The sequence below is a fragment of the Puma concolor genome, chromosome B2 (assembly GCF_028749965.1).
Source record: "Puma concolor isolate L17-30 chromosome B2, mPumCon1.1.hap2, whole genome shotgun sequence".
Lineage (NCBI taxonomy): Eukaryota > Metazoa > Chordata > Mammalia > Carnivora > Felidae > Puma > Puma concolor.
The window spans coordinates 89,871,228-89,886,529 of record NC_141671.1 but is presented as its reverse complement, the minus strand read 5'-3'; the positions used below and the strand labels follow the sequence as shown (position 1 = coordinate 89,886,529).

The window sequence follows — 15,302 nt, the reverse complement described above, 5'->3', positions numbered from 1 at the left end:
GTATATTTCTTCTGTAGGTTTGCCTACTCAATGATTTTAAAATTGAGGCATCTTCTGTTCACTAAGCTTAGTCTGTTCAGCAACGTTTGTAAGATAAGGTAGTGAAAACAATTCATGGGAATTTTTACTTGACCCATTAGTATATGCATGGAGACTACTAATTGTGGTAGCATACACTTAGTGAAAATCATTTAATAGTGAAACGTTATCTGTGTTAATCTTCAGATTTTCTGATTTTGTATTTTAGATTATAGCTCTTGGATGGGTATACTGTGGTGCGTTTCTTAGGTTTAGTCAATATATGCTATATTTTGAAAGAATTGATTAGTAAAAACAAGAAGGAATGGTGTAAACCAATTCTAATTGTTGTTTAGATCAAAGTCAACATTTCTCAGAGGCAAATCATTTTTAAAATTCAGCTAAATCTTACTTTCTGTGGACATTTGCTTTATTTTATATTTTTTATTCCTCTTTGCTTCTCAACATGAGAACATGTGCTTGGCTTTGCAAACTCCCTGATTGTATGAGCTGTGATAGGAACACTAGGGGATCCGAAGGTTCTTTAAAGAATACATACCTAAGTGTGCCCATCCACATCTGTCCACTTAACACTTGTGCTGAAGCTCAAAGGCACTGACGCACATTTTAATCTCTAGATGAATCACTGTCATCTTGACTCCTGCATACTGCTGTTAGCCACCCAATACCCATCCTCTAGTGTCCTTTTCTGACAATTTAGATGCCATTGCTTGCAACTAAAAAGGCTTTATCTCTGAACATTTAAATTCCTTGACTAAATCTAGCTAGTGGTTCTTGCACATAAGGGAGGGGAAAGTGTTTGAAAAACACAGAAGAAGAAAATGATAAGCAGTGTTTTTTCTTTGCAAATGGAAAATGATGACTGATACTCCCTATCTTTGTATCACAAACAGAATAGATAAGTTAAATTAACTCATGGTAGATGAAAAGACTTTCATTACCAGAAACATTGTTAAAAATTACAGTAGGCTGCTCAGAGAGCTGAGAAATTTGTTTTCCCGTTGATTTTTTAAAAATAGAGCAGATTCCAACCCAATTTGATTCTATTTGTTCTGTCCCATCCAAAGAAATTGAAGTACAGATTATATGCAATCTTTTAAATCATTTAAATACTTACTGTACAATATCTGGATTCTATCTTTATCTGACTTCTCAAGCAAAGACTTTTCTCAAAGGCCACAATTTCTCTTAATTATCAAATATAAAGATCATTTTCAAATAAATTGATTTTTAAAAATTTCCTTGATTTGTATCCTTTAATTTAGTCAATAGATCTAAAGCCTCTTATTTCTTAAATATCTTCCTCCTGGCATCCTCAATGGTACTCTCTAGGAAACAGTAACCCAAAGTCCAGAGCACATCAGTGGGATTGTGGGAGAAGCCACAGGAAAAAATACTACACTTCCCTCCGAGGGGGGAAAAATGGTGACAATAAGCAAAAAGAAATAAGTTCCCCCACCTACTGGTGAAACTGAAGATTGTTCAGCCACATTTGAGTTCAGGGCTTCAGAGTAAGTAAACCAAACATAACGCTAAACCTACGAGCAACAGTTTGGCAGCTTATGGGCCTGTAAGAACAGGACAAGAGCAAACAAGTGTGTGGTGGCTTCAAAGCCATGGTGGCCTAATGGAAAGATGCTCTGGACACACAGACACCTTAATCTAGGTGATGGGTGGACCGGCACTCAGAAACCTATGATTTTGGCAGAACTATGCAGGGGGTAGAGGCAGTATAGTGTGTTTTAGCAGTTCTTTGATAATTTATTGAACTAATGATACTTTCACAAATTAAATTAAGTAATTTGGGGGTAAGGGTACTTGCCTTTATATGCCCATGATTTGGGAGAGAGGGGTCAGGAAAAGTTATAATATGGCAACCTGTAAATATTTTATAAGTCACTAAGAAAAGTTACCACCCAAATGCTGACTCATTTTTTTAGAGCCACTTGTGGCTCTCAAATGTTTAAATTAACTATGTCAAGTCACTACTTAGTAACTCTTCAATACAAGAGAGGGAGAAATATTTGAAAAGCATAAATAGAAAATGTAAGAAAAATTTAGAATTTGACACACTAAATTTTCTAGAATAATCAAATCATTTGTTTTCTTTTCTTTGTCTTTTTTTTAAACAAATGAAAAGCACAGCACATAAAAGCAGAATTTCTTTAACAGATAAGTGTTAATAAAGTATTGCGGTAGCTGACTCAGTTTGAGTATTTCCCTTTTAACCTTTAGAAATAGAGTAAACTTTGTTCTATTTAGTCAATTCTCTTATGTTTTGCTATTGGCACCTCTCTGTTCAATTCCTGTCCAGTCAGTTGGGCAACATTCTTGATTTTTACTTTTCAGATTTCTAGTATCCATACATAATTTAAAATTTTAAACTTCAAAAATATTTCAGTTGCTTCTATTCTGATTTGGGCCCCCTCGATCTCACTTTTAGATAGATTGCTACCAAAGGAAAACAAAAACCAAAGTATTTTTAGGATTGATGAGGCTTACCTCCATTCTCTCACCATCTCTATTTTAAACTATTGGAAGTGAAACTTTGTAAATCACAACTCCCCATTCCTACTCCAATGAGCCCCGAAGCAGCATAGCACAAGATTCACATGACTACTTCCCTCACCTGCTTTGTGAACTTGGCCAGGCTGCCTTAAATCTCTAAGACTCAGTTTCCTTATTTCAACAAGCAGGACTAATAAGAGTATCTCCTTCAAGCAGGTGAGATTTTGAAAACACTTGAAGTTTTTGTAAAGTTTGCTTGATCTATTCATCCTAGTATGCTCCCTTCCGAAAAGGAGACTTTTGGTGGGTGTGTTTCCTAACAACATCTAAATAATATTAAATGCAAAATTGTGTCATCCTTTGTATTTTGCTAACATTTAGAGCATATATTCAATAATATTTAAAATACTATTCTGCTTCCAAAATTATTTTTTTCTTTATAAAATGTATTGTATCACTAATTTTATCACTTCATATTTATCCACATACCTATTTACACACATATATATACACATATAGATATAGTTCATATTTGTGTATACATTTACTACTTTATATTGCATATATATATATACAAGTATTCATATATTTATAGAAACATACATGTTTAAATAAGTGTAAGTGATTTAAGATCATATTATGAAGTGGATCCAGGCTTATTTTTTTTTCCTATAAACCATTTCTAAAAAGGTGGGACTAATTGTTATTTACGAAATCTGGAACTAGTTTTGACTAAGATACTCAAAAGGTTAGTGAGATACTCTAAACCTAGCTATTTTAAATGCCTTTTTTTATGGCAGTGTTAATATCATTGTTGTTAAGAACACAATAACCGCTGCATTTACTCATTTCTGAGGAATAATCATGAAGGTTGATTTTCATTACCATTTAAATTTTCAGAAGATAAAATTAAAGTGAAATCACAAGCTTGTTCTGTTAACATCTAGTAAAATAAAATGTAATTTAAACACATAATGTACGATTTTAAAAGGGAAGTAAACTCCTGTTTTTAAAAAGCTCAGGTTACATTGATAAAAGTTGGCACAAATGACTAATCTTTTTAAAGTTTGCTTTCCAAATTTAACTTTGAAAACCACACAGCAACTATTGCTGGTTAAAAACTGCTTTGCAAAATCTCCCATAAAATGTGTATTATATATACATTTAATATAAAGGTAATTCTTCAAATCATAATATATTAATTAGCTACGTGATATAGCAAGCCACCATTACATTACTTATCGTACTAATTTAATTTGCACAGTGGCAGCTAATTTAAAGGAAGCATTCTCTTTTCAAGCTTGTTTTTCAGCCATTATTAGGTGAAAATGATTAATCTGGAATTTGAAAACAATCTTTTTCCCTATTTCTCTTTCAGAGGGACAGTTTGTGATACTTCTACCTTTGGTGTGTAGAGATAGAGGCAAATAAAAAATCACATTAATCTAGATGATGCAAACCCATCAAGAGAAGAAAGTGAATTCTACTTTCCAAAATTAGCATCAGATTTTCATCTTTTCATGCCCTTTTCAGGATCCTATTGAAATCGATGGGAGATCTATGTGTTAGATGGGAAAGAATAAGAGCAATGCTGGGATATACTCAGTACAAATAAATGGAAACTGAATCCCACTGCCTACAGGCCTATGTACGTGTTTCCATAATCATGCATTCTGAAGAAGCAAATATGCCACTCATCCAGCAGATCAGAGAGAGTACAAAGAAATAACAGAACTTGATCCAAATAATAAAGTGGCCTTAACCAAACTATTATGAAGAAAAAAAAAACACGATAGAGAAAGTATTTATATGATTAGTAATATATTTTGAGAGTGATATAAAAATGGTCATGAAGAGGTTCGTTGAAAGAAAACATGTGACCCAATAGCGTTAATGTTAACTTAAATCAAGAACAAAACTTTGCCCCAGAGCAGAGCCCCAAACTTGCACAAAATAAAACTATATGAAAGTTGCAGCAGATATATTTTTACAAAACATTCTAATAAAATAATGATATCTATAGTCCAAATATACCAATGAGGGGACATCTGTGGCTCAGTAGGTTAAACTTCCAGCTCTTGGTTTCAACTCAGGTCATGATCTCAGGGTTAGTGGATCGGAGCCCTGCGTCGGGCTCTGCACTGACAGCATGGAGCCTGAGTTGGGCTTCTCTCTCTCATGCTCTCTCTGCCTCTATCTCAAAACAAAGAAACAAACAAACACACACACACACACACACATCAATGGGTTCAGCAGTGGAAGTGAAAAATAAAAGCAATGGAAAGAAATAGGAAAACTCTTTACTAAAATGTGGTTCTGGTATGCATAAGGTAAAATATGTCCCAATTCAACTAGCATTATCTGTCCTCAGCAATCTGTGATCACCACTAACAACAGTATGGCTCTCATATTCTAACCACAAATTACTCAGGAAAAAACAAATGAATTGATCATTGAATCAAATAGACATTTGCCAAATTAGAAGACATTTGTCTGCATGAGACATGCACTTTGCATAGTTTTCAAATAATGGAAACTGATGACTCCATAGGCAAAGCTCCAATCAAAATTTCTGTTATTGTAAATTCGCTGAACATTTATTCTGTGTCAGGCACCATTTAAAGCCCACAGGTAAATCCTTTATGGTCAATATTCCTCTTCTACAAAAAAATTCACTGAAATTTACCTATAAACTCAGTTACTGAAGTCCAGGACCCTCAGTGAAAACTGTAGCCTAGGGTATAAAAACACTAGTCACCCAAACCGTTTATACCCTATAATAGGTGTATTTATGTGTTCTTCACAGATAAGGATCTAATTCCACTTAATGTATTCAGGAATATTGAAATTCATTAATTCTATTCTGGTTTAAATTTTTATTCTCTTATGTAAAAAATGTTGCCTTACGGCCCTCAATTTAATAGAAACTATTTAAACTTCACATATACATATGTTTCCCCTCTCTGTTTTGTGTTTTACACTATAACAGAGATAAACAAAATACTTTGGAATTAATTAAACAAACAAAAGTATGAAGTCCAAAAATGTAAGTAGAATCACTATTACTGAGTTATCTAGTGTTTTGTTTTTTTTTTTCCCTGCTGGAGTTATTATTTAAATTTCATACTTTGGTGTTGGGGTATAGAAACTATTCAGAATAAAATGAAATGAATGAAGTAATTAATCACAGAGTTAATAAAATTAATTTCAACAAGAAACAGGCTGATGTTCTTATGTGATTTGTAAAATAAACTAATTTTATTGAAAATTGCAAAAGAAGGTATCCAGAATGTTTTGGAAAGTGGTAACATCCTTGAAATGATCATATATCCATGCAAACTGGTGGCTCTCTCATTTACAAGTTTAAATTTAAGAGAGGACATTATCATCAACGTCATATACATAACTAAATATTTAATGATTTAGGAGGGCATTGTCTTTTCATATTCTTTTAACAGAGCACAGGCCTTATTTTTGCTTTTGTTTTTTGTTTTGTTTTGTTATTTCATATGTATTAATAGGTCAATCATATAAGAAGGAAATCATTTCCCCTTCATCTGTTCATATCTAGGGGAAAATTACAGGGTAAAAACAAGGAAGCAAAATAGAAAGAAGAAGAAGGAAATGTATATATTATATATAAGAAGAAAATAAAAGTATAAACAAGATGCTAAATAAGTCTTCATAAATCAAGGATCTTGGTTAGCCTAGCCAGTTCTCATTTTTCTTTCCTTTCTCTCATTTCTTTGATTGTCAAAATGATTATCTATAATCCCTAGGCATCCATATCCCTTATTCTTTATTTTCTACCTGGAACCTAGCTATAGGTTTGCCATGCATTAAAACTTTGCATTCTACATTTATAGAAAAACTTACACTTTTCACTTGCGATTCTCAATTCTGATATTTCACACACACACACACACACACACACACACACACACACACACACCTTCCCAATGAAGTTGAAGTAAAAATAAGAAAATATAAATAATAATGCTTCCCAAAAGGAATTACCAAAAGGAACAGTGAAATGACTGGATTTCTTTAACAGTAACCTGCAACGGCCTATCTTATCCCTTTCAAAAGAAAATTCACAAAGGGGATTTTCCATATGTTCTCTAGCCTCATGAAGTTATTCAATAAACTAAAAAAGAATCAGCTCATGAATAGTTCTGAAAAGAGCACAGTGATTTTGCTGGGGAAACATTAGCACCAGGACCTTTCAAAACAATCACAAGTAGAGAAGCACACAGAGTGTGCGATTCGGGGCCTCCTCTAGGCTCTTTCAAGACAGCCCATAAAGAATGAGATTTCAGACACCAAACTGTTCAGCTGAATACCGGAAATGACCAGAATGGTCCTGCTCCTGTGAGTTCTGGCTATCGGAGCAGCTCATTTCACCACTTCGTTACTTGTGGGCTTTCCACAGTGCTTGGCACAAGATAAATGCTCAATAAATCTATGATAACAGAAATTTTGATCAGAGCTTTGCCTGTGCAGTCATCAAGTACCAGTTCTGTATTCAATAACACTTTGCTTGGTGTTGAATAATTCAGTTATCACCTTCACCAACCAGAATGTGCCCAGAGCAACAGAAGCCCTGTACCCTGAGAGGTCTGATTACAAACTAGAATTCTTTGAAAATCTTCAGGAATGCTCCTTCTCTCTTTATTACAACAGTGTGTCTCCTCAAAAAAAAAGGGGGGGAGGGGACTATGTAATAAAGTAATTCAGAAAAAATAAAGATGAAGGCAAGGCAAACATAAAATGAAGAGAACATATGGCTTTTTACATGATCTATGCCAATATTTTACCTGTCTTCTATTATTCATCTTCTTCCATATTTACATATTTCTCCATTTATACATAGGGAATTGAAGTTTTTTCCTGCCCCAACTGATATACTGATGTTTGGGATTCTGATTATTCTTTAAGAAGACATTTATCAGCAGGAATCTTGCTCTTCCACCAATAGAATTAATTCCTACTGTTCTTTGGTTAGTTTCCTGGGAAGAAGCCTACCATTCTAATGCAATCTTCTCTATTTCCGAGTTTTCCCAAGCATAGACATTCTAAGTTACAGTAGCAGAGACAGCCCTAATGTTAATGCTAAAGTTAATGTTCAAGTGCAAAGAAGGAACTTGAAATTCTCCCTAATATTAGGAACAATGAAATTAAATACATTACATCTCTCTCTCTCTCTCTCTCTCTCTCTCTCTCTCTCTCTCTCTCCCCCATTCTCTGAATCCTAGCTGTTCTAAATTCTATTTTTGAAGTTTGGGGGAATTTTCAAAAAATCTTATTTAGGCTATCAACTATTATAACTTTGGGTTTCTTTAAATCTCTTTACCCATAAACTAGATTACAGAAAGAAAGAAATGCATGTTTTTATTATTATTAAAACAACTTAAGAAGAAACTCCTTAAGTAAATGGGTTAGCCTTTTGGCACCCTAAAGGATGAGCAGCTAGCTTTCCTGCCCACTAATGAGCTACTTTTGACCTAACTAAAATCATTTCAGGACCCGCTGTATCTACTCATTCACAAAGGCCTCCCCCACCCCCATACCATTTCCATCCAATGGGCTGTCTGCCTGATCTGCATGCAATATTGTCCGCCAGCATGAACGATTTACAATGGGCACTTTATTTCTGTAATTTAAAAGGAGAAAGAGAGAGAGAGAAACAACTACTGATGCAAAATATCATTTTTTCCTTTCTAATGGATGAGTAATAACCAGGAGATTTCTGAAAAGCTGTCCAGGGTGCCTGTCAGAGCTGGCAAAATTTCTGACCCAGAGAAATATATTCACGAACAGGCCCTGTGATTATGAGTTACAGGCCCCTTTGGAGCAAGCTGCTTAGAGAAGCACCAGAGAAATTATAAAACTAGTCTAAATACTTGGCACATAGAATTCACCATTCATACATGCATACAATTTCGCACAGAAGAAAATATATAAAATTATATGTTCTGAATTAAATTTAAAACAACATATATGGAATATATGTTACACGAGAACTCTACAATGAAACCCTATTTCAATAGATGCCAAAGGGCTGGAAATCAGGAAATGGATGTAAATTAGATCAGACTTTGGCACCTTGCAAATCCATATTCCCATCAGTCCCAATCCTAGTGCTCCAATTTAACTTGATTCTGAAGATCCTCTTTGTGGTCTGATTTGGAACCTATTACCTCTCTTTTGAAAGGAGAACAATAAGGGAGGAGAGCAGGAATATGTGAAGAAAGGTAACCATAATTCACTTGAATTAAGGGATCATTTTGCTTCATGTTCCCTTTCAGTCCCTCCTGCCCTTGCGTAGATCTTGGCAACAGTTGCTGTTAACGGTGCCAATTTAGTGAAGGCAGTGGGCACCGTGCTGGAGTGGAGAGGAACAGCATAATGTCTCCAAACGGAAACTGTTTGTCAAACGCCAGAAGCCAACAGAGTGATTTAGGAAACTAGGGGTTAAAACAACTGTGATCATTCAAATCAGCGCTTTTGTTCTACACGGGATTTCTCTTCACAAGGGCAGTTCAGTAGCAGGCGCCTCTGCCTGGTCCCTGGGAGAACTGCCATAACTTTCCTCTAGGTGGTCTCTCAGAGTGCTGTTCACTTTGCAAAGCTGGAAGGAGTGTGGCCAATCAGTGAGGAGTTGTGCACTTAGCAAGGTATATATACAGGATCTATACAAGATTATTTACAGGGCCTTGAAATGAAAATGATGAATGCAGTGTTTATACAATTCCTATGCACATAGTAAGCTTCTTGGACAAAAATCAGTTAAAGTGGCAATTTGGCATCCCCTGGAAGAAACATCTGGTTAGTTGACTACAATTTCATTTGTGAATCAGCAGTTTTGGCACTGTACAGACACAATCAGAGATTAATTTTATGACGTTATCCGAGCTTATTTGCACTTCGTTTTGAAACTCAGGCAAATGTCCAAGTGTGATTGGGGGATGATACAACAGCGGTAACTTTGTCTAGTGAGTAAATTGCATTAATACTAATGGGATAAATATTTTAGATAGCAATTTAGGTCATATTTACAGTCTGCAGAGTACTTCTATAGGTATTATATCATTTGGTTCTCATAATAACTATAGACAAAGGAGATCTTTTCAGATTCACAGTAGAGGAAACTGAGGCCAAGGAAGTTACTGGGGCCCAAGGTAACTTCTCAAACCAGAACTTTAATTCAAGTCATCTGATTCCAATTCTAGTGCTAATTTGCATCTCACCGGGCTAGGGAAATATGCTAAATGTAAGAAAGGGTGCTTTAATACTTGGTCACAGGGTTGTTGCTGTTGGTTCAGAAGTGGAAGAGCACAAGAGCATGAAAGGCATCCTCGTGACTCAGAATCTGTTGCAGAGAAACAGTGGGTGTTTGTGAATATTGGTACATACAGTCCATATGTATTTAAGTGTGCACATTTGCGTTTGGTGTGGAACCATGCCCTACAGAGAGTGATCAGTATTCATATGGCTGGTGTGGTTGAAAATGCACAGGTAAGTCTGGTCTTAGTCACCTTTTACATGCCCTAAAACAGTACAGGTACTTCTCAGTTAGCTGTCACTATCGCCTTATTATCCTTTAGGAAGATACAAAAAAGGAAGGAAGCATGGGTAGGTGTTGTTCACAGTAGCAAACAACACCACCGTCATTTTCAGAGTGCCCTGGGTAAGAGACAACTTTCAGTGCCTATCACATCTGAAGCTAGCATTCCAGATTCTCAATTTTCTAATTTGAAAGAGAAGATGGACCATCTCTTTATTCTAATGTGTTTATGAATGTACCATTTCCATTTTTAAAAATTCCAAAATACCCAACCTCCCCCCCCCTTTTTTTAGATGCAGTATATTTACGTGACATTCTGAATGTACCGTGAAACTCAGACAGAGTGGAAATTTAGTTTGCTATCGGCTAATAACTTCTCCCTAGCAGTTCAACCTAAAATTCAGGAAATTGACTCTTCACATGTGTGTGCCCAGAAGCACTTAAAAAGAAGCAGTACCTGTGCATAAGGGAAATAAGGAGATAATGGTAAAGAATATGAATGCCACGGAACATGGTGAGTTTCATAGGCTTGGTTTTTAATTCCTGCCATTTTTTCACATTTCGAGAGTAAAACAAAGAACAAGCGAACAGCAAGAGATTAATGCAAAAAAGGTGGCTCTTCCCCAAACATTCTGCCTTTTTATCCTAGTGTCTGGAAAATGAATTGAGGCTTCTGAAAGTAGCAGTGCCTTTGCATTTTTCTTCATTAGGAAGTGTATTTGTAAAACAAGCTCCAAATTTTTGCCATTCATGATTCCTGGTCACAGGGTGATATTCTTCAGTGACACAGTCTTCGATGTATATGAGCCAAAGGATCATTTCTCATCCAGGGCTCAAGACGTAGTTAAGGCGCAGCTAAAACCACCCCTCCCACACTCTCCACTTCAACAACAGCAGCTCATTATCAGAAGCACGTTGCAAAGGGCGGTGCAAGCACAAAAATCAATCTGATTGCCTGTATAGCTCTGCAAAATCATTCCAGGGGAGAAAAAAGAAATGTCGGAGAGGAAGGAGGAAAAGGGGCTGGGAGGTGGGAAAGAGCAGGAATGAGGACATAAGCCCTCACAGGCCCATAAGGACTGAAGTTTAATGGCTGAGTGCTTGTTTTGAACTGTGACCTGAGGTTTGGCTGGGCACTAACAGTGGCATGCCTCATCAGCCACTGTCATAGCCACCCCAGGGTATACCTCCAGCAGGGAGTCAGCTCCGTATCCTGAATTCTCAACTACCAGCTACCCACTGCCTCCTCCGCACGCACTGCTGAGACCCTGCCGAGAAATCAGCATGCAACCCAAGGAAGCATCCTTTCCTCTGGAATAAAAATTAATATTACTTGTCATATTTCATGTCTGAGCTCTTTTCATGCTTTATCCTCTGGTAATGAGGGCTAAATTACCAATATTAGTAGATTTTCATGGCTAGCACAGAAAGAGCTGTTACCAGAATAAATGTTTGCCTTGCTTCTGTTGGACACAGGCTCTGCTAATGCAGCTTTGCTAATTATTTCTAAATAGGCAATAATCTGCATCCCCTAGTGCTGGATAGTGGATTGGCCACGTACCTGCTATTTCCCTTATTTACATGTTTTACAACTTTATCAACTACACTAATTACACTCTGAGCACTGTTTAAAATTTTCTGTTAATAGAGATACAATGATGCACCAGAGGATGTGTATTTATGCCATAATTACGCCTCTGTTCCTACGATGCAGTCTCCAATTAGCTGTCTACGGTGGCACAAGCAGCTGCCTGATATTCTAAAGCAGTGAAACATCTGCACGGCGGATGATACGCTCACATGGATTTTTTTTTAAGCCTAGAAATTTACACCCAAGGGAGTGCAGACAAATAGGAGCCTGTCATGTGTAGGGATGATTAGAAATCCTCACCATGGCAACATTGGAGCAGCCATGTCACAGAGTGAGGGGACACATGTCTAGATGAAGGCGCTAAAAACATTTGCCATTTTTTTTTTTAGCTTCAGTCTTCCAAACTTCCCTCCCTCCCCCTTTCTCTTTTTCATATTCTTCTCTTTGCATCTAAAGCCAACCAAAACAGCAGGTGAAAAGGCCAAAGTCTGCAGCCATGCAAGGCATATGACACCCGGGATTTAGTGTTAGGAAAAACAGTGCGCAATCAGAAATGTTAGACCCAGAAAATGTGCAGGGCCAGGAAGGGGTGTGCGTGTGTGCGTTGTTTGAGAAATATTGTAATAATAATTTTTATCATATATATATTTTTTTAGCGGCCGGTGGTGTTAAGAGCAAGAGGCAAGATAGAAAATAAATATTAGACAGACTATAACAGTTGAGGTACCTTATTCCAAAGATGACACCTAATTTAAAATTTCCTTTTAACCCTCATTAACAGTTACAATTTCTGCATGAACAGTTGGCTAGCACACATTAGTGAGAGTAGGGGAAGGCACACAAATGTCTTCTAGTTTGATATTGAATATATTTCTTAATGGCTGCTTCTTTGATAAGCCTGCCTGTATAAAGACAGTGCATGGATGTATTTAACCATACATAAAAAGGGCATTGAACCCTATAGGCAAATATGGAGAAAATATAAAAACACACCATCCCTTTTCCCAGAACTGTATTGATTTGTGTATTATAGTAATTACACTTTTGTTAGGAATAACATCATACTTTGCCTATGATTTGACCACATAGGCTTTAAAGATGCATCTCATGGTATTTATTGTTTTGCTCAATATATTGCCTTTATTCCAACATGAAAATACTGAAATTTAGTTATTAATTTAAAATTGGTTTTCCAAATAATTATCTTATCAGATGGTCATGGCAACACTTTACAATTAATAACAAAGACATGTTTAAAGGTATTTAATTAGCAGAGAGCTGAGAGGTGAAGGGGGCTCCTACTAGTGAAATAATTAGAGGGAAAATGCTTTAATATGAAGAGTAATTATAGGTAGGAGTAAAAACGTAACATATGTGCTAAATTATAAGAGTACCACAAGCAATGTGAACTGCATTAAGGATCAAACCTAATCAGTTAGAATCAGCACTTGTTCTGTGACAACAGTCCTGGTGGGAAGGCACTTGGTAGTCCATACCTGTGTTACTTAACATCCCTTTAGATGCTACTAATGTCAGGGTAAGGTCCAGATCATTCTATCATAACTGGACTGCTCTTGGGAATAAGTCGTTTTTAAAATGCACATCACCTAATTCATTCTCTCGAGAAAGAATACAACATTAGAAAATGATTGTGTTATTAAAAGGCATATATAATAACTTCTGTTAACAGACTAGTGTTTCCATATATGCATATATGTATATATGTGTACACATATATGTAAAGACTGGCAATGCTTTCAAATTAATTGCATAATACGATACATCCATAGTAAAGAATCTCAAAATTGGAGTTGTGTGTTTTAGAAACAAGGTTTTATAATTCCTTGATATGTTTAAACTAACTTCATAAAATTCTAATAAAAATTTTAACGAAAAGATCATTTTGAGTTAACAGACTATATGCATTAGCTTGGGTTAATGGCAGATAAATCTCCTAAGCCCACTTCTTCTAATCTCCCAACACTCTGGTACCATTGGGTACATGATGATCAATATTTCAGTCAGTCCCCTCAGGCTCCTGGCTTTTATCAGACCATGGCACTAAAGCACCTTACAGTGTTTACCAATGAAATCATAAAGCATTATGTTAACAGTGAAAATGTCTTTCCTCTACTTAACACTTCAGGTAACGTGGGAATTAGTTACTTATTCAATTCCAAAAGAGAAACTGAGAGTTGTCTTCATTTTCCCATACCCAGCAAGCGAATCCTGAGTGCAGCTGTATAGTGACCACATAAACAATTCTTGTCATGACTCTGGTCTGTGGGTCTCCTCATCCCTCAGCATACCATATTTTGTACAAGCCTTATATTAGAGGAGTATGATACTGAAGATCCACCATCCACCACATCTGTCAGCATAAGGACAGAGTTTATCTGATAAACAAGTCATTTTTGGAAACTGCAGGTGCTCCCACTGTGAAGTATTAAATGTGGCCCCGCTTAGATACATAGAATGGGGTTCCGGTCGACTGAACGCGGGCTGATAAGCTCTGCACAGCTCAGAATGCTGTTTGCCCACATACTAATGTTAAACAAAAGAACCGCAGACTGCAGAGAAAGGATGCGGGTCAGACCAGTAAATTGCTTAAACCCTTAGGCAGCCTTCTGAAAAGAAAAGGCATGAAAGAAGCTGATATGAGCTTTTATGCAGAATTGTTCTGTTTATTATCCCTGTTAAGGAAATGATGGCAAGTGCCTTGTTAAACTCTATATTCCCAACAAGGCAAGAGGACTGACTCCCTCTAAACAAGATGCAATATGCCACTGGTCATCACTTGATAAACCACACATCTCTTCTATAGTATTTATACATTGTGAATACAATAAAATGACAATAATAAAGCAGCACAGATAATAACCATAAATGCTGTTCAGTTGTGTCCTAGTAGCACCCTACCTGATTTGTCACTGGGCATTCCAAACTACTACCAATCTGTCATGGGAGAAATTCATTTTGTATCAAAATTTCACAATCTTCCGTTAAAACTCTGTTAGTTTTCAATTGTGATGGTTTGATTGCAAATGAATTGCAGAGACAGTTTAAACAATAAAATCAGAATAAAGCATGTTATTGTGGCAACATGTAAACTTACCCTGAGTAAAACAGGGATAGAATTTTATTAGTAAAATTCTCCAGTGGATAACATGACAGTCAATATTGAATCTCCCATGTGGTTGGGGTTTGAGCTGGTGGAAGGGATGGGAAGATTCTTGAGTTTGCTAGACTTTCAACACTTCCACTCAGAGCTGCCCCCTTAAAAGACGGCATCTTTTCTGAAAACAGAGTTTTCTTCTGCTAGGTTTCCTTTCCTACACCTCCCTACCTACAGAGACACTCCTGTTCTGATTCATTGTTGGGACAAAGGAAATGAAGGAAGATCCCAAAGCTTAAGGAAAATCTGATGAGAGAACTCTAATAGATAAGCAATCTATTCCATCCAAATCACAAAGCAAGAAAAGATTTGACATTCAAAGGGCCACTGTGCAGGAGAAGGAAATAAAACTACATGATGTAAAGACAGAATAAAAAAACACACACAGGCAACTGTACCAACAATAAAAAATTAAAAATTAC

The 15,302-nt window shown here is 36.4% G+C and overlaps 1 long non-coding RNA gene across 1 annotated transcript in view; it reads right to left on the bottom strand.

Moving 5' to 3' along the window:
- Positions 1-15,302, bottom strand: part of LOC147581105 (uncharacterized) — a 280,066-nt gene that overhangs the window by 185,722 nt on the left and 79,042 nt on the right. The window lies entirely within an intron of this gene.